This window comes from Diaphorina citri, unplaced genomic scaffold, assembly GCF_000475195.1.
Source record: "Diaphorina citri unplaced genomic scaffold, Diaci psyllid genome assembly version 1.1 scaffold52, whole genome shotgun sequence".
NCBI lineage: Eukaryota > Metazoa > Arthropoda > Insecta > Hemiptera > Psyllidae > Diaphorina > Diaphorina citri.
In genome coordinates, this window is record NW_007377489.1 from 425217 (window position 1) to 446398 (window position 21182).

The window sequence follows — 21182 nt, forward strand, 5'->3', positions numbered from 1 at the left end:
AACTTAAGAGGTTATCAGTGTATTGTTGTTATTTATCAGCTTTAGAAGAAAATCTCTGCATTCAGTCGAGAAGAGAGCATCTCTTGTATCAGTCTTGGTGTGATAAAATAGAAGCGAAGACTCAATGAGTTTTTAATGGATAAAATAATGTTTTCCGATGAGGAAAATTTTCAAGAGACAAAGTAGTGAGGAAGAGGAAAACCTATAATAAGACAGGTTTTCTTGAACACAAAAACAGATTGGACGCCTTCATACTCCAAAGTCAGGACTAATCTTCAGCTCCCCAATAGTCAACCAATGAATAAATTGTCCACCAATCAAACTTGTAAAAATATTGGCAAAGAAAGAGGAATAGAGCGGGAACTAGCAACAGCCACTCGCTCTGGATATCTATTAATCTATTATGTGAAACATTCCGAAAACCAGGGAGAAGAATAGCACTGGATAGAGAGGGTTGGACGATTTTGTGATCAGCAACACTGGAGAAACAAAACATAGGTACCACAAATGTTAATGCATACCAATACCACACTCACTATACACATACATATTATGTACCAATTGTACCACAGAATAAGATGTTAGATCCATTAGTGAATCAACGAAGGAAAAATTTAAAACAGCTAGAGGAAGTAGAAAGAGATTTCGAACAGTTCAAAAATCACGGGTAACTAACCACTTTTGAGTTTTGAGACAGCCAAAGTGGCCCTAAAAAGGCTTCAAGATCCTGAATCCACCTTGAAGAAGCCAGCATCACGTGATATCCCAGACTGTCACCCGTCCAAGTGAAACCCCACAGGACGTTGCTTAATAATAAGATGTTAGATCCATTAGTGAATCAACGAAGGAAAAATTTAAAACAGCTAGAGGAAGTATTAGGAAGAGATTTCGAACAGTTCAAAAATCACGGATACCTAACCACTTTTGAGTTTTGAGACAGCCAAAGTGGCCCTAAAAAGGCTTCAGGATCCTGAATCCACCTTGAAGAAGCCAGCATCACGTGATATCCCAGACTGTCACCCGTCCAAGTGAAACCCCACAGGACGTTGCTTAACTTCAATGATCCATGGGTACCATCGCGCGTCGCGTCTGGAACTGACGAATTCCAAGTTCTACTATTTTTGCGAGAGAAACTTTGGGACATTTTAAAATAACAACAAGCAAAAAATAGTCACCCCAAGGCAAATAAAATCAGACGGTACTGACGGTAGGTAACATAAATAAATGCATGTAACTATCTACCTCAGATATAAAATATATGTACTTACTTAATATTCTCATATATACCTACCTACCTAACTCCAGGCTCCAGGTAAATCTTATTCTGAACTGTTGGTGACAGTCTGCTGGTATCCTCTCATGAATTCACAATGCATCAAGGTGATCAAGGTACAAACATTAATATCAATGTAATAATAAAATTATAGTTATGTACCAAGTAGGTACCTATATTACACTTTTACAGAAAAATAAATATAGACCCGTATATACCTACTCTAACAATAGGTACATATTGCATAATTATATAGGTAGATATTGTAGATAAATCCATATAGGTAATATTTATTAACACTGAAAACAAAACGTTGATATTTTAAAGGAAAAATAAACACACAATAAATTATTATGAATTATTTAATGATATTTCAAATCTTACATTTATTTCATTGAAATATTCAACATGGTGATTCCAATTGTGGGTAGTGGGTAGGTACAACCCACTTTAATGTGAGTGGTGGATGTGACCTTTACACCATGGAATCATCTTCATATATGTAATAGCATTTCTTCAGGTTACTTCGGTAATATTTACCTACTTCTGCAGTGCATAACTACCTACATCTACTCGTACCTACCTATGCATAAATAGCTACCAAACCTACCTTCATCATATATGAGTATGTACCTACTTAAGTAAAAATATAATCCTGATGACTCACAGGTATTATGTACCTATTGTGCATCTTTGTTTTTTAGTTTGCCAAGATTTACTTACTTACCTGCCTATACTTTATTGGAACAAAATAAACCTCTTGAAGAGGATCATAAATTATGGAATACCACAGTAGCTATACTGTCATTCATGTAGGTACGGTGAGTATAGGTACATACATAATAGGATTATTTTCCATATATTATGTGATTTTTGATTACCATCGAAAAGCTCAGGCCTTAATCGAACTTTTTAGGTATAGACATGGACTAGTTCATCGTCAAACGGTGGACGAAATGAGGAACTCTAGAAAAGATCATGTTGTATTCTTTTAGCCTACTAAACAATAATAATCGAAATTAAGATACTTTACAATAGTAAATATGTTTACCATTTCCATAAGGATAGTTCGATGGATATCCGATATTGTTGTTATAAGTGCCGTAGGGTCTATCAATGTTGTACGGCCTATCAAACAAATTCGGCAAAATTGAACCGTTCAATCTCTGCAATCAAACAAACGAACAGTCTCATAAAAATCGTGATGAGAATGAGTGAAGATGCAAGACGCTTCACACATCATATTATTACACATGCTTAGCACTATGGTAATGCATGCAAAAAGGTCACAGTCCGAAAATCAATGCGAAAATCAATACCTAAAACTAATCATGGACGCAGCACATAAGGGGAGAGTCATCAGTACGAAAATCAATGCGAAAATCAATACCTAAAACTAATCATGGACGCAGCACATAAGGGATATCTACAGAGACCGTCTATACAAGAAATGGACTTACCGCGCCTGGAATTCCTATTGAACCATCTAGTAGACCTGTAACAAAGGTAATAGGTAGGTACTTGTTGGATAAGGAAAGTAGAAATAACAGATCCAGTTACATCTGTTATTTGTATTTGAAGAAGAAGAAGAAGAAGAAGAAGAAAAAACATCTAATTCCGACTCCTATAGGTCTGTATAAAGGACCTGAATTAAATCTATATTTTCTAAATTTCAAAGTCCCTTTGAAAAGGTTGAAATAATTTTATGTTACACTAGCCTTGCTAGTGTAACATAAAATTTTATGCTAGTAAGTCCCTAAGGCATGGCCGTTCATGTCACACATCCAATTTAGTAGTCTTGCTCGGCGCAGCTTAACAATAACGAACCGGAAAATAGCCTATAACCTTCACGGGAGTGCAAGTAATAAGTTCACAAAGTTTCATAGCAATCGGATGAGCGGTTTGGCCAGGCATAAAGTTTGAACAAACAAACAAACAAACAGATATTCATTATCTACATAAATTTGGTATTCAACATACTTACGTAAGTACAACATAAATTAATAAACTTACCACTTCCACGAGGATAAGTGTTTGGATAGGTGGTAGGATATGTAGTAGGATAAGTATTTGGCAAGTTTCCGAGTGTGGGGATATTGTTGTTATAATTGTTGAAGGGCCCAAACAAATTCGGTAAAATTGAACCGTTCAATCTCTGAAATCAAACAAACAGTCTCATCATTAATATCATGAGGACTTATCCTTTGAAATTGGGTGATAAATGGTCGAAGGGTTTTGGCAGGGTGGAAAAGGCTTGATAATATTACCTACTTACCTTTCAGTTATTATTACTTACGGCGCGGCGCCTACCTACCTACCTATCAAAGTGTGTAAAAACACTAACAACTGATGTTGCATTTGTAAATAGTCTGCATCACATCAGCATCAAGGTAGAGCAACATGTGATCATTTATCCTTAGTTTGGTTTAGTCTGGAGTTAAATAATAAAAAAACCCATCAAATAATGGGTAAATAAGCCTATATTACCTACCAACCTAAACCTACCTATGGCTTCCTACAACACTAATGTAAATCTAATCTAATCTAACTCTAAATCATGCGTTATTTGTGGTGAAGCTGAGAACTTCTTGACAATTTTTGTTGATATCACAGAATTACTAAGAGCCTCCTTTACCATTCTGACATATCTTGTAATTTTTCCTTTTAATGCCGCCACTGGTTGCTACTCGATTAAAGTAGCTACTCAATTGTCCTTACGAGGCTGAGTGCACCCCGAACTCCAAGCACAGAGCCGAAAAAACCTCGACCCCGCCGGGAATCGAACCCGGACCTCCTGCGTGCAAGCGTATTGTGATACCCACTCAGCCACGGAGGTTGCTCCTACAACACTAATGTATGTAGGATTTTTCGAGCTTAACTTCTTCGTCTTCTTCTCTCCTTCTTCTTCTCCTCCTTCTTCTTCTCGTTTTTCTTCTTCTTCTCCTCCTCCTCCTCCTTCTTCTCCTCCTCCTCTTTCTTCTTCTCCGCCTCCTTCTTCTTCTTCTTTGTCGATGACCCGTTTTGCCCTCTATAAGGAGCATCGAGTATCGTGGTTAACACGGTTAAAATTCCTTTCCTTTTTCCTGGTTTACCACAAGCGCCCCAGAACTCTTCAGTGAAGAAGCCAAGGAAGTATTGCCATGGTAATGGCCAACAGTCGCAATCAATAGATATACCAACAAGAAGATAACCAAGTACCTACTTACCGGTAGAAAAAGAGCGCCAAGCTTAGTAGGTATAAAAAAAACACGTGCATCGGCATACTTGTAGGTAAGTATTATACTTTCAGATTTTCTGAAGGCCAACTTGTTTACCTGTACTCATCTTTGGCAGAATTGAACCATTCAATCTCTGAAATCAAACAAAGGAAGAGTCTCGTTAAAATCGTGGTGATAAAAGCTCAAGAGTTCGTATTGAAAATTGAGTGAAGAATTGAAGATGCTCAAATCAAATCAAGTTTTATTTAATGTTCTCAAATTTACATTTGTTAACACACGTCAAGTATGGAATAGATCTTTAAAAGATTTGATCTTTATTTCACATACGTAACACGCCGTAACACAAAGGTAATACAGGAGATAAGATCGAAGAATCAGTTATGTATAGGAACTTACCAAGCCTGGGATTCCTATTGAACCGTCAAGTAGACCTGTAATGAAAAATAACAATTACAGATCTACATTAGGTATTTGATAAACTTCACATCTAATTTCGACCCCTCAGGTCCCAAGGGACGGAATTCGAAATCTGTTTTTTCTACATTTCAAGATCCCTTGTACATTACTATTTAAGTAAGTACATTAAACAATCTACTTAGTAGGTAATTGTTTTTTTTTTCCATATGTGATTTTTGATTACCATCGAAAAGCTCAGGCCTTAATCGAACTTTTTAGGCATAGACATGGACTAGTTCATCGTCAAACGGTGGACGAAATGAGGAACTCTAGAAAAGATCATGTATTCTTTTAGGCTACTAAACAATAATAATCGAAATTAAGATACATTACAATAGTAAATATGTTTACCATTTCCATAAGGATAGTTCGATGGATATCCGATATTGTTGTTGTAATTGCCGTAGGGCCTATCAATGTTGTACGGCCTATCAAACAAATTCGGCAAAATTGAACCGTTCAATCTCTGCAATCAAACAAACGAATAGTCTCATAAAAATCGTGATGAGAATGAGTGAAGATGCAAGACGCTTCACACATCATATTATTACACATGCTTAGCACTATGGTAATGCATGCAAAAAGGTCACAGTCCGAAAATCAATGCGAAAATCAATACCTAAAACTAATCATGGACGCAGCACATAAGGGATATCTACAGAGACCGTCTATACAAGAAATGGACAGGGTAGGTAGGTAGATAATACATACTCCACCATATCTACCTAAACCTACATAATATACTTCACAACAAAGAAGATGTGATTATTTACCATTTGGAGTGGTACCCAAGTTGTTATTGTTGATGTTCCGATCATTCAAACCTGCACCAATTGAACCTCCCAAACTCTGAAATCAAACAAAAGGATTCATGACATTAACATATCCCTCACTATTTCACTGAGATTTCAATCAGCTCCTCAGATGCCCTCACGAAGCTAAGTGCACCGCGAAATAACGAACAGCATGCGTTGTCCCAGATAGTCACCCGTTCAAATAACAACCACGCCCACTGTTACCGAACTGCAGTGTTCCACAACTGATGTATTTAACGGGATCTCATCTTCCCTTGGTTGTTTGTCTTCACTACTAAAGGTCACTCTTTTATTAAGTGGTTTGATAGAGGGAAATGTGAGTGATAAGGTCTTATCGTCCTGGAAGAGAAGACAGAAGGGAGAAAGGACAGGAGAAAGCTAGTCGAATCAAACCCGCGACTGCGCTTAGTAGGGGTTTTTTATGGAGAGGGGGAAATATTCAAAAAGACGCCCATTGCAAAAACCTTTGCAATGGGGAGTGTGGGATTGATGTCCGGATACCGGGACATCCAGACCCACTAAAATCCAACCTCTACCTCTTCCCATTAGGGCCCTGGAACCAGATATATTGGACATTACTTCAGGGCCCTAATGTCGGCTCACTGTGACTATGTTGTGTTATAGGGCCTCCTCCCATCTTTCTCTTTGATCTTTAAGATTTCTGTTATCATTTGATTTATCTTATTCCGTTCCTCCTGTCCTTCCAACATTTTCCCTACTATATTATCCGGGGTTAGTATCTTGCAGGATTTAGATTTTTATTTAGAAAATAAATGAGAACTTTCTTAAGTAAGTACATACATGCCCACCATCATCATTTAGTCGTTATATCTAAGATTTTTATTTGATGGAACAAATTATTAACATAATAGTTGACCAGAATGTTAGTAAAGTCTGCGATGACGGCATCTGAAGGTGTGCTGAATTTGCTACTCTGTATTCATCATCATCTGCAGTATAGTTGAGAATAGGATCGTAAGGGTGGATAAACTCCATACCTTCAAATTTATCCGTATTAGAAATCAATGTATCTTCAAGTAATATCTCCCCCTCTAACGTGAAAGCAGTAATATGAGTCATGGAGGAAGATCTAGACTCCATCGTTTTCAAAGCGATTATGATCATATCATTTGATCCTGGCAAAAACTTAAAACTAGAGAATCCCTGAGTAGGAGATAATTTCCCTACTCGGACTTTATGGAAGGTTTGGAAATAATCATCTGTACTTATCAAGATATTGGACCCTTTCCTGTCATAAGTGTCTGCGGAGTACGCTTCATAAGAACATTTCCTTGGTAGGAAGAACCATTTCTTATGCATTTCACTCCAACACACAGCTTCATGAGTAAGATATCCTACACAGCCAGAGCTGTTCTGAACTCGGGCATAATTTTCAACCCAATTTACATGGCGTACCTCACCATTAGGTCCAATTACTTTTACCCATTGGGTCTCATGTATTGTACGTGGGTTTCTAGAATATCCATTCAGTGTTCCATGACTGCCTACGATGAGTCTGTTACTTTTTACAGTAGCCCATTCTGACTTGAATCCTTTGTTCATTTTCCCATCTCCAGATGCTAAGATAACCCAAGGATAGATATCTCCGTTTTCTATTTTGTAGACAATGCCAGACTTGTCATCAAATGCAGTGAGGACAGCATCATAGTAGATGAGTTCAGACAACTCCATGCCACGACCTCCTAAATTGAATCCAGACGTCAATACTTTGGTATTTCTCCTATCAAACTCAACTGATAAATGTCGAGACCTCTCATCCCATATCAGTTTTCCTCGGACGAACTTACTCTCCCAAGAGTCGGGTGTGTATCTGGATTTGGATTTCTCATCGTTGTCTGAGATAATACCTATTATGAAATGATGCTCGGTAGGCATATTGGGATTGTAGTTTCTGCTGTTATAGTAATTATTACTGCCCACATTCTGAAATCAAACAAAATATAACATTCACTCTCTATGTACGAGACTTTTCGATCCGAGTCGATCGATCACTTTTATTCTTTTTGTCAAAGCACACTCCATTACTTTCTCAAGGTTCAAGTCTTACCTCTGCCTTTGAAAAACGGAGTTTATGGAGTGTAGTTATCTGAAGCTTCTTACAATCTAGTTGATACGACATTATGTTTATGTACTTACCACGTATGGAACTGACACATCAAAGAGCCCTGTAACAAAAATCAAAATAGCTCGTTGTAAAAAGGGACCTAATACAGTATTTTTTGCTGGCAGGAACTACAAACTCGCAAATACTCGTATCAATCTATCAATTAGTTTGATTGGTACTTGGAATTGATAAATAATTACATACATATATTAATATCATTACGTTTAAAGTTTTAATATGGATCAATCCACGAGTATTTTGAAGAACGGAATCATTAGGTATAGGTACCCTATACTCAGATGTGCCCTGTTCAAAATAATGTAAATTAGGAACTAGGATGTATTTACCACTTCGAGGAGGCAGAATAGTACTAGCCAAGTTGGTCCTGTCATTCAAACCACCCAAAATTGAACCGCTCACACCCTGAAATCAAACAGATGATATTTTTTACTAAGATACTGGATAGTCTGGATACCCTATATACAAAATACGTATCTTAATCAGGTAAGGACAAAGTGCAAGTTGAGATCCAAGTTTCAGCATAACTCTCGAACGTTTTGTCTGATTTTGATGAAATTTGGCCAAATTGTTCGAAGCACTATAGTTTTGTGTAGGTACCTGTTTATGAAAAATTACGTAATTTTCTCATCATATTTTTCTCTATGGGTTAGGTTTGTACTTACCACGCCTGGAATTCCTATGGAACCATCGAAGAGGCCTGTAACACAAATAAAATAATAAAAATTGTTAAAAATAAGAAACGCTTTATAGGACTTGAAACCAGAAAGTAACTTATTAGTGTGATAATTATTATTATTTTTGGTCATCCTAAAAGAAAAAAAACTGCAGGTGAAAACTTGCAACTTTCAATATTTTCTAAACATTTCAATAACGAATGGACTCGAAAGAGTCAAATCAAAAGTTGCTCATTAGTGTAAAATACGGCGAGATATTTCTGCTAAACTAAATATTTACCAGTTCGTTGAGGATAATTGCCCAAGATCGGGTTGATACCGGTGTTGTAATTGCTGTAGGGCCTATCAATCAAATTGGGCAAAATTGAACCACCCACGCTCTGAAATCAAACAAACGGATAGTTCTGTAAAATCATGAATTATAAAAAAAAATTAGGCACCTAGAAAGGTATTTTCTCTAGTACATCCCTCTACGTCTACATTTGCAATATAGGTACCTACCTACCTAGGTAAATACTTACCAATCCTGGAACTCCTATGGAACCATCAAAGAGGCCTGTAACAAAATAATAAACGCATCACATCAGACCTACATAAGTATTTACAAAAACTTTGCTGCTGATTTCACCCTCTTGACCACCTTCAATATACCTACTTACGGTAGAATAAAGCGAGACATAGGTATGGATGGGCTGGCCGTATGGATTGAATAAGAAAATTGAAAATGGGAAGATTTTATTCCTAGACCATTTGAAACATAAAAGGAATGAAAAATAAAGATGTGCTTACCATTTCCACGCGGATAAGAGGTCGGATATGTAGTAGGATAAGTAGTGGGATATGTAGTAGGATAAGAAGTGGGATATGTAGTAGGATAAGTAGTGGGATATGTAGTAGGATAAGAAATAGGATAACTAGTGCTAGGATAGTTATATGATGGAATTCCAACGTTATAATTGCCGTAGCCGTAGGGCTTATCAATCAAATTTGGCAGAATTTGTAGGATACGTAGTGGGATATGTAGTAGGATATGTAGTAGGATAAGTATTTGGCACGTTTCCGAGAGTGGGGATATTGTTGTTGTAATTGTTGTAGGGCCTGTCAAGCAAATTCGACAAAATTGAACCGTTCAATCTCTGAAATCAAATAACAACAGTCTCGTTAATAGGTATCATGGTAGAAATGATGACCTTCGATGTTATCGATGTTATCTGCAAGCCTAAAATGCTGAATTTTGGGTTATTCTTCGGATTTGGTTCTCAAGTTGAAAATTGGAAGTATGGCCCAAGGCATCAGAGTTCTACACAAGAAGTTTGTACTTACCAAGCCTGGGATCCCTATTGATCCATCTATGAGACCTGTAACAACACAACAAACATATCAGATCCGACGTAGCTATTGAAAAACATTAGATATATACTGAAAATTTCACCCCCTTCAATACATAAGTATACGGCGAAATAATGACCTATACCTACATATTATGGCATGGGAAATAGGAAGATTCTATTCCTTCGGAACGAAAAATTAAGATGTGTTTACCATTTCCTTGGGGATAAGTGTTGGGATAAGGAGTAGGCACGTTTCCGAGAGTGGGGATATTGTTGTTGTAATTGTTGTAGGGCCTGTCAAGCAAATTCGGCAAAATTGAACCGTTCAATCTCTGAAATCAAACAAATGATCAGTCTCGTGAATATATGATAATGATAACGATGATGATAGATGAAGGCCGTGAAAGCCTAAATTTTGGAGCATTACTTGAAAACCTAAAATGTTGAATTATTCTGATTGGTTACCTAGTTCTTCGGATTAGGTTCCCATGTTAAAACTTGGAAAGTAGGAATTTAAAAAGGCAAGTAGGTATTTACAAAGGCACCAAAAGTAGGTACTTACCGCGCCAGGAATTCCTATTGAACCATCAATAAGCCCTGTAACAAAGTAATGGAAAGATTATCTTTAATCACTCCTAAAGGGGATTTAGCTGAAAATCTAGGCTTTGAGACACATGTATTACGTCTAATCGAGCAGCTGCGTTTGGGTAAACATTATGGCGTATAATATCTCTTAGTAGCGCTGTCAAACTGTTTTGACTTGGCGGGGCGGAGCGCTACCTCGCTCTTTAAGGGATGAAAAGCTGGTTCCTACGTAAAAAGTTGTAAACAATCCAAATCTGAGGTCAAAACTCCCCTATTCCTATTCCTCACAAACATATGGGTAAATTTAATAATTATATTTACCACTTCCACGAGGAGACGTAGTTGGTATAATTGGTAAGTTTCCGAGTTTGTTGATGTCATTTTCGTTGTAATTCGTGTACAGACTATTGGGGACATTGTTGTTGTACAGACTGTTATCAACCAAATTGGGCAAAATTGAACCGTTCACTCTCTGAAATCAAACAAACCAACACATAAAACTGAATGCTTTTGACCACTTCTCGTCCAATTTTGAGTTGTTGAGTGAAAATACTCGCCAGATCAGGTCTTTAAAGGTTTCGTCATAATTCACATATTCAACACAAAGTGAGCACAGTAAGATTATCCGGAGTATCATCTGCGGTTAGGAACTTACCAGCCCTGGAATTCCTATTGAGCCATCAATGAGACCTGTAACAAAAAATAAACATATAAAGGTGTGTCCAAACATGGTCGACCGGCCGGCGTCCGTCGATCGACGAGGTGAATCTATGTTGTCAAGGCAGTAAGGAAGGTTCAGTCGACATCAATCGAGGGCCGGTCGACTATGTTTAGACACACTTTAAGATCTATAGCTATTAAGCGTGCCGGGAGGCGCGCGAACATCAAGAGTTTAGACTTTAGAGGAAAGATGGAAAAAGAGATCTGTCCGCAACTATAGGTATTAGGTATCACCGTATTATAACAAAACGCATGGATAAACGAATAGAAAAAATAAAGAGGGCTTACCACTTCCATGAGGAGTAGTGCCCAAGTTATTAGGATTGTTGAGATCCCTGTTAATCAAATTGCCCAAGATTGAACCTCCCAATGAACCTCCCAAACTCTGAAACCAAACAAAAGGATTCATGACATTAACATATCCCTCACTATTTTACTGAGATTTCAATCAGCTCCTCAGATGCCCTCACGAAGCTAAGTGCACCGCGAAATAACGAACAACATACGTTGTCCCAGATGGCCACCCGTTCAAATAACAACCACGCCCACTGTTACCGAACTGCAGTGTTCCACAACTGATGTCTTTAACGTGACGTGGTACCTATACTCATTACTCATTACGACTGACTTTAAGCTGACATGACTTTGAAAAGTTATAGGTAGGTAGGTTTTAACGGGACGTGGTAAGTATATACTCATTACTTATTACGACTGAATTTAAGCTGACATGACTTTTAAAAGTTATATGTAGGAAGCTAGGTAGGTACCTACTATAGAACCTCGATTAATTCAACCAATTGGGACCGAGGGTAGTTGAAATAATCGAACAAAATGGTTAATAAATACCCTATTTTGAACTGATTTTGGGGTTGAAATAATCGAGGTTCTATACTACTGTACTTAAAAGTAAAGGTGGGTTAACAGTGATTGATGATAAAAGTTAATAACTTAAACATAGGAATCTACTTACAGCGCCTGGTATTCCTATTGAAGCACCAATACCGGCTGCAACAAAAAAACAATACCTAACAGTTAATTAGTACGAATTAATCCATCTAATAGTTCGAAAAGAACTGCGCAAAAACGTACATATCGTACACCTAGATCAAAAGGTGAGTATGTCAAAAAATTGTGATTAATTCAACCAATTGGGACCGAGGGTAGTTGAAATAATCGAACAAAATGGTTAATAAATAGGTACCCTATTTTGAACTAATTTTGGGGTTGAAATAATCGAGGTTCTACTACTGTACTTAAAAGTAAAGGTGGGTTAACAGTGATTGATGATAAAAGAGTTAATAACTTAAATCTATAGGAATCTACTTACAGCGCCTGGTATTCCTATTGAAGCACCAATACCGGCTGCAACAAAAAAACAATAACAGTTAATTAGTACGAATTAATCCATCTATCTAATAGTTCGAAAAGAACTGCGCAAAAACGTATGTGCACAAACACATTAATGCGTTACCTGCGAGGGAGCTTTGCTCAGGAGCTCGGGACATTTGATGTGACGTCATCACCTACGGGAGCGTATGTCGTGACGTCAAAGTTCACGATTTACCGACATTTTTTTAATCGATTTATCTCGGGATCTAGAAGTCGTAGAACTGTTCGTACTTCCTAAAATAAATAAATAAATACCTAGATTCGTAGATACTAATTAGGGTCTCACGAGGGTAGAGGAAGGACAAGGTACAATGTGACTGAGTATTCGGTATTAGTTATTATCATTACTTATCGTGTTATTTATTTGATAGTTTTAGGGTACTTACCTGCTGATGAGGGAGAATTACAGGCACACAAGATAAGAAGGAACACCAATTGTTCGTACTTCCTAAAATAAATAAATACCTAGATTCGTAGATACTAATTAGGGTCTCACGAGGGTAGAGAAAGGACAAGGTACAATGTGACTGAGTATTCGGTATTAGTTATTATCATTGCTTATCGTGTTATTTATTTGATAGTTTTAGGGTACTTACCTGCTGATGAGGGAGAATTACAGGCACACAAGATAAGAAGGAACACCAAACAACTGGAAGTGCCAGCAGCACCATATGTACCACACCAAGTCATGATTACTACTAAGGTACTAAGTGCAGTAAGCTAAGAGCGACCTAAGTACTCACGAGATTTTTTTCCAATTTCCTATGTAAACACTTCGAACCAAAATAGTTGCCAGATATACATAGTACCTATCAGTCGAGAAGAGAGCATCTCTTGTATCAGTCTTGGTGTGATAAAATAGAAGCGAAGACTCAATAAGTTTTTAATGGGTAAAATGTTTTCTGATAAGGAAAATTTTCAAGAGACAAAGTAGTGAGGAATAGGAAAACCTATAATAAGACAGGTTTTCTTGAACACAAAAACAGATTGGACGCCTTCATACTCCAAAGTCAGGACTAATCTTCAGCTCAGCAGTAAGCTAAGAGCGACCTAAGTACTCACGAGATTTTTTTCCAATTTCCTATGTAAACACTTCGAACCAAAATAGTTGCCAGATATTGACACCTCAAATTTCAGTAGGTAATAATTGGCGTGTGGTCGCAATGTGTGTCAGGACTTCCGCAGTGTCAGTAACTTAGATAGGAGTGTGAATGGGCCACTGACATAAGTATGTAGCACTTGAAAGTTACGCCAGCCACTCACTATCAAGTAGGTATAGAAAGTTAGGCCAGCCACTCACTATCAGGTAGGTATAGAAAGTTAGGCCAGCCACTCACTATCAGGTAGGTATAGAAAGTTATTCCAGCAACTCACTATCAGGTAGGTATAGAAAGTTAGGTCAGCCACACACTATCAGGTAGGTATAGAAAGTTAGGTCAGCCACACACTATCAGGTAGGTATAGAAAGTTATTCCAGCCACTTACTATCAGGTAGGTATAGAAAGTTATTCCAACCACTCACTATCAGGTAGGTATAAAAGTTATTCCAGCCACTCACTATCAGGTAGGTATAGAAAGCTATTCCAGCCACTCACTATCAGGTAGGTATAGACCTGACAGGTACATCTGATCAGGTCCACCTGTCAGACTTGACATCACCTGATGATCACACACACTATCAGGTAGACGTGACAGGCGGATCTGATCAGGTGTACCTGTCAGGCCTACCTGATAGTGAGCAGTACTGCATAGGTACCGTGTGAATGACGCATTTTCGCTACTTACCATGAGGCTACTCGATTGTCCTCATGAGGCAATTTTGCTCCCAAAAATTTAGGCCCGAGGCCGAAAAAAAAAAAAAAAAAAAAAAAAAAACGTCGGCCTCACCGAGAGTCGAATACTCGTATGTGTGTGCTAAACCAGTGTAACCAGGTCCACGGACTGATTTATATTTACTTGTAGGTAACTCTTTGACCTTTCTCTTAGGTCTTAGGGTATTATGTAAAAGGTACTGAAATTGATTGTGGTTGGAAGAGCAATATAGGGAAGAGATATTGGTTACTTACAAGGTTTCCATCGATGACGCCTGCAACAAAAAATTGAAATGGTCAATATTGTAAAAAAAGAAAAAAAAATGTAGTCACTATTCAAGAGCCAATAACATGAAAATTCAAGGTAGGTATATCTACATACAGGGCCGTATTTAGGGGAGGGGGGGAGGCCCCCCCCCCCTCGAGTTTGATTTTTCTCCTCTTACTGTATGTCATTAGTCCACATAATTAATGAAGGTAAAGTAAAGCGCTTACCTATAGCTAAACTAATTATAGCCAATCACGCAATGATTGTTTTCAATTTCACGTTAAGTATTACCTTCCTATTGTTTATAGGCAGGTACATATGTACTTCCATTGTACTGATCGAGAGGTAGAGTCGAACAGACAAAATGCAAATCGATGCGTTCAAAACATACTTCATATACGTTCACCTATTCTTTAAAAAGAAAAAAAGTACAAAACACCGAACCGGAAAAGAACTTTTTAACCCAAAATTAGCCTTTCATAACTGTTGATGTAAGTACATCAGTACGTATAATTATGTACATACTCATCTTAATGCCTTGTCAACTTTCAAAAATCTGGTGTGAACATCACACGACTTTCTGTTACCTTTGAAGAACACATATTTGAAAAAAAGAAAAAAAAATCTGAATTTTTTCTAAGTCCCGAGCCGCCTATGGCGCCCGATTTTTGGTGGAAAATTTTATATCTCAAAATACTCCCCATGTAATAAGGGATCCTTTAAATTTTCTATCTTATACTCCCCGTGTAATCAGGAATCATATAAAATATGAAAAAAATTGGATTTTTTTTTTTCGAAGTCCGAAGCAACATTGACTTTGGTTGATATCTGGATGAGTGACTGTCCGATTTTTACCAAATTGTTACAGTCGCATATACTCCCCGTGTAATCAGGAATCATATAAAATATGAAAAAAATTGGATTTTTTTCGAAGTCCGAAGCAACATTGACTTTGGTGTCTTTGGTTGATATCTGGATGAGTGACTGTCCGATTTTTACCAAATTGTTACAGTCGCGTCCTTGCACCATACCGGAATTCGGAATACCATACCAAAATTCATCGCTCTACGACAAACCGTTCTTGAGTTATTTTGTATACCACCTTTTCCCATTAAACCTGTAGTACATACGTACAGACCATGGGCTCTCACTTTTTTGACATCAGGGGATCCCAAAACGGATATTTCCAACCGTTTCCCGATTTTGAAAATTTGGACCGATTGGAATACTTTCATTACTAGTAGGTATAGCTCGCTATACTGTAGTAATAGAAAGTAAAAATAGTTGGCAGACAAAATGGTCGGTAGGTATGTGGTCACGATTAATAAAGTATCTCAGGTATATAAAGATTATAAAGTTGGAAAAAAAACTCCTACCTAACTACCTATACCTATCTTTAGGTACCTATATAACCTACCCATATGTATAATGATTTCATATAAAAAGTGTATACCTAACAGTATTGGTAATACGTACATAACATTTTACAATACATAAGTTGCCACATGGCACATGGTAATGGTACATTATGTACAAGCACTTCAAAAATTATTCATGTTGTGCATCCCAATTTACTCGTAAATACCGAGTAAAATTATTAATTATTTATTTTTAAATTAGGTAACGAAAAAAATATATATTTTCAGCACAAAATCAGGCGAAAAGCTTGACAATTTAAAATCAGTCAGAAAAAAAATCACTAAAATAAAAATACTAAAAAACTACCCGTTTCCCTAAGTAGGAAACATCGGGACTCAACTCTGTATTGTTCGTACGTAATGGTACTTCACTGTTCGAGATTTTCCCGTTCTGTGTAGAGATGATGATGATGATGTACCAGACTACCAGTCCTAGCAATACTAGTAAAGATCTTCTTGAGGCCATCTCTTGATTTCTTCTCATCTTCGGTCTCTTTACTTCCAGAGTCTAAAATAAGGTCTTTTGATAGGTCTTATAGAGGTCTCAAGTAGGTATTGAAGAGAGGAGTACAGAATAGGGTACATACCTACCCACTTTTACTTTTTTTTTTGCCATAAAAAATAAAGTAAGTAAAAGAAATCCCTGGGTAAGTAGGTAGGTACATACTTGAATTACTTGACATGAAAATAGAAAATACATAGAAGGCACATCCCCATAGTCATTTGTCCTGGACTCTTAGAATTAATTTACATACCTCTTGGGAAAGTTTAAATTTAGCATTACCACTTTGGCACCTAATTTGCCAAGAATTGTATTATTTCTGATTTTCAGATCTTTCCTTACTATTGGACTGAATGAAACTAGTAAACTATAGGTACTGGTGTCACGATCTGGCGGATTATTTCGGTACTGTTTGAATCTTGGACTGAATGAAACTAGTAAGCATTTATCACAAGATGGTCTGTGTTGTATTGTGGTAGATGGGAGTCCAAAATCCAAACGTATTGCTGTATTTCTTGTTAACATGGCTTTTGCTAAACACATCCCCGTAGTCATTTGTCCTGGACTCTTGGAATTAACCTTGTCAAGATTCGGATTCAAAACAGTTGCTTTTGGAATAAAGGTAAGTTTGCTTCATATTTTACTAGATCTTACAAAAAAAAATTGGATCTCTTGTTAGTATCACATTTTTTTCCCATGTTTGCAAAGGGAAGACTACCTGCCATTGAAAAAAAAAGACATCATTAGGTGGTATACCTATTACCTACGTGTGTCGAAGTATATTTCAATTTCAGAAATATCACTTATTTTTTTTTTTTTTTTTTTTTTTTTTTTTTCAGAAAAAGGTCAAACAAAAAACAATATCAGTTAATTAGGTAGGTACGAATCAATCTATCTAATAGTTGGGTGTTAGATACCTTATTTTGTAAGTCAGTATTAGTAGGCACCTCCACACACAAAGAGCCCACCCTGAGGCTTACTTAGGTGCAGGGGCGGATGACCCAAAAGATGGGTCAGCCTTCTACGAATCTACAAATTATCCACAGGGTAGGTAGGTAGGTAGATAATACATATACCTACTCCACCATATCTACCTAAACCTACATAATATACTTTACAACAAAGAAGATGTGATTACTTACCATTTGGAGTGGTACCCAAGTTGTTATTGTTGATGTTCCGATCAATCAAACCTGCACCAATTGAACCGCCCAAACTCTGAAATCAAACAAAAGGATTCATGACATTAACATATCCCTCACCATTTTACTGAGATTTCAATCAGCTCCTCAGATGCCCTCACGAAGCTAAGTGCACCGCGAAATAACGAGCAACGTACGTTGTCCCAGATAGTCACCCGTTCAAATAACAACCACGCCCACTGTTACCGAACTGCAGTGTTCCACAACAGTGTTTAACCTGACATGACTTTTAAAAGTTATAGGTAGGTACCTACTTAAAAGTAAAGGTGGGTTAACAGTGATTGATGATAGAAGTTAAGAACTTAAATCTATAGTTCTATAGGAATCTACTTACAGCGCCTGGTATTCCTATTGAAGCACCAATACCGGCTGCAACAAAAAACAGTAACGGTTAATTAGGTAGGTATATTAGTAGATGTAAAAGAAATAACTTATACTCTTCACTGGGTTGGTAGAGTTCCGATTAGCCTTCTACGAATCTACAAATTATCCACAGGGTAGATAGGTAGGTAGATAATACATACTCCACCATATCTACCTAAACCTACATAATATACTTTACAACAAAGGGGATGTGATCACTTACCATTTGGAGTGGTACCCAAGTTGTTATTGTTGATGTTCCGATCATTCAAACCTGCACCAATTGAACCGCCCACACTCTGAAATAAAAGACCTCATGGAATTAGCTACCTACTTACTTAATTTTAGGTACCTAGGTAGGTACCCGGAACATTACTGTTCGACAAAATCCTGCAAAAGGCCCTGGGCCTGGGTACGGGTTAACATGGGTACTTACAAAGCCTGGAACTCCTATCGAAGCACCAATGCCAGCTGCAACAAAAAAGAGGTGAATAAAATGAGTTTTCATAACGAGAAACTTTTCCTATAGTAACCGAAAGGAGACTAAAAACAGAATCTCGACATCCCCGAACCAAATTTCTGAAATTTGGTGCATCCCCTCCAGGCTCCAGGTAGCCATATAGGTAGAAGGTGGGTACAATATTGTCATCACCGTTTGAACTTTGGGCCCTCTCCCCCTCTCAATGAAATCCTGGACATGTGGGCCTGACCTATTGGTAGGTAACTTGAACAAATAATGAAGATGTTCTTACCACTACGAGGAGTAGCCAAGTTGTTGTTGTAGTTCCTGTCGCTCGTACCATTCAAAATCGAACCTCCCAAACTCTGAAATCAAACAAAGGACGGTATTAAAATCAGCAGTAGAATCCCATGACTCCTGTAGGTAGGTAACGTAAGTACCTATTGATACCTGGTATTAAGTCTAGTATAGTGACTACTCACCAAGCCTGTTCCTATGGCAGCATCGAAGAGGCCTGTAACAAAATAATAAAAATACCTCGGTGTAATTAAATGACATTTTTTGGTTTGCCAACACTCACACTTAACTTTTTATAGGATAAAGTTGGCACGTATTATTTGGTATTGGACGTTTCGGGTCTGAATTCCAGACCCGTCTTCAGCAAATTGTCAATGTGTTATCGTTTGTTCGATAACACATTGTCAATTTCGTTCGATTTGACAAGTTCGTTCGATAACACATTGACAATTTGTTGAAGACGGGTCTGGAATTCAGACCCGAAACGTCCAATACCAAATAGTAAGGTACGTGCCAAACCTCGGTGTAAATAAAAATTACGTATAGATATTACCCACTCTATAAATACCTACCTACTAATGCAAAATGCACCTACCTATCTCCTTCAGGTTGTGGTTATGTACGGGGTTGGGGAAGGCAAGGTTTGTAATAATATCCCAGGGTTGTCCAACCTTTGTGCACCCGAGGGCCACAAGAGAGAAAGATAGTTTGGTTTTTCACATGCTTCATAGTCACTTTCGCACATGTATGAACTACCAAACATTGATCTAATCTAAAGTCCTAGAGTTCGCGGACTTTCGCGGGCCGCAGAAATGAGCTCGCGGGCCGCATGCGACCCGCGGGTTGGACAACCCTGCAATATTCTGTCTCACCTAGTCCGAGCTCATCTCAACCAGGTACATAACCACAACCTCAATAGTAATTTTATAAATTTCATTACGTAAGGTAGGTAGGTAGGTAGTCCAGGGGCAGAAGTTGACCATATTTTCCTTCTGTCTTCTTCGCTCTAATGAATTTTCATGAGCTTAGTTTTTCGCTCTAATGAGCTTTATCGATGTTGTTGACGCGGGAAGTTTTTGAATTTTTTGATGTTTGTGTTTTGTTGACCTGGTTTTGTGATTTGTGGTTTTACATTTTTAGATTTTTTTAGATTTTTACTTAGGTACCTACTTATTTGTTGATTTTTTGTAGGTTTTTAAAAGAAATGCCTAATATTTTACTGTTGTGAGTTGTGATTGGGTTAATTAGAATATTAAAGTGTCAGTTTGTCAATCTGTGAAGGAAGAACCATGTTGAATAGTGAATACTTGAAACTCTATAATCTTCACAGATATCCTGTCCTCAAGACTCACCATCACTTGTTCAGATCAATCCAGTGAAGCAACATAAGTGCTGCTGTAAGTACCAGAGAGTTACCTATCCTCAGATAACCAAATCGACAAAGCTTATGTAGGTCTCTAAAAAATAAAAGAAATGCCTAGATTCATTAAAAATTAGGTCGGATATGTTTGGTTTTGATTTCCACCGAGGGTAAACTTTATACTAAACACTTAAAGTTTGTTCTCAGAAGAGCTATTATTTCAGTATGATAGGGACCTCTCTTGTACCTCTAGTAAATAAACCTATTTTCTTGGGTATTTCTTTTTTTATGACAAAGTATTCAATGTATTTTCTATTTCCATTTTCTAGAAATTTTCACCACCATGGCCTCATCAAATGATAAAAAAGTGAAGTCAATGGCAGAAACAACAAAGAAGAAGGTACAGAAATCATTGAAGAATGTTGTGGCAAGTCCATATAATCAACAATATTGGTGAGTGGAAAATCTAGGTATTCTTGGATTCTGATTCCAATAATTTTAAACAGAACAAAGTTCCAAGCAGTACAGACCTACCTAATTATCAAAAACTTAAGCCTGGTAGGTACATAGACATGATACTTGAATAATGCATAAGGCACTTTTGTTTATGATTTCAGGTATCCATTACAGAAAGATGATTTGAAGACATTGCAAGATTGTATGGGAAAGTAAGTATATTAAATTAATAGGTATGTAGTTAGTTACCTATGTACCATACCAACATAATATACAAACTACAAAAGTCCTTGTATGAGGATTAGGGGTATTTGCCTTCAAGGTGAACATTAGTAGGTAAACACATCTCATGCGAGAAGGTAAAGTAGAGTACCTTCCGGAATGGTTATAGTTAGCCAAAAATATCAGTACAATAGGTACTGAGTTGTGTGTTTTTGG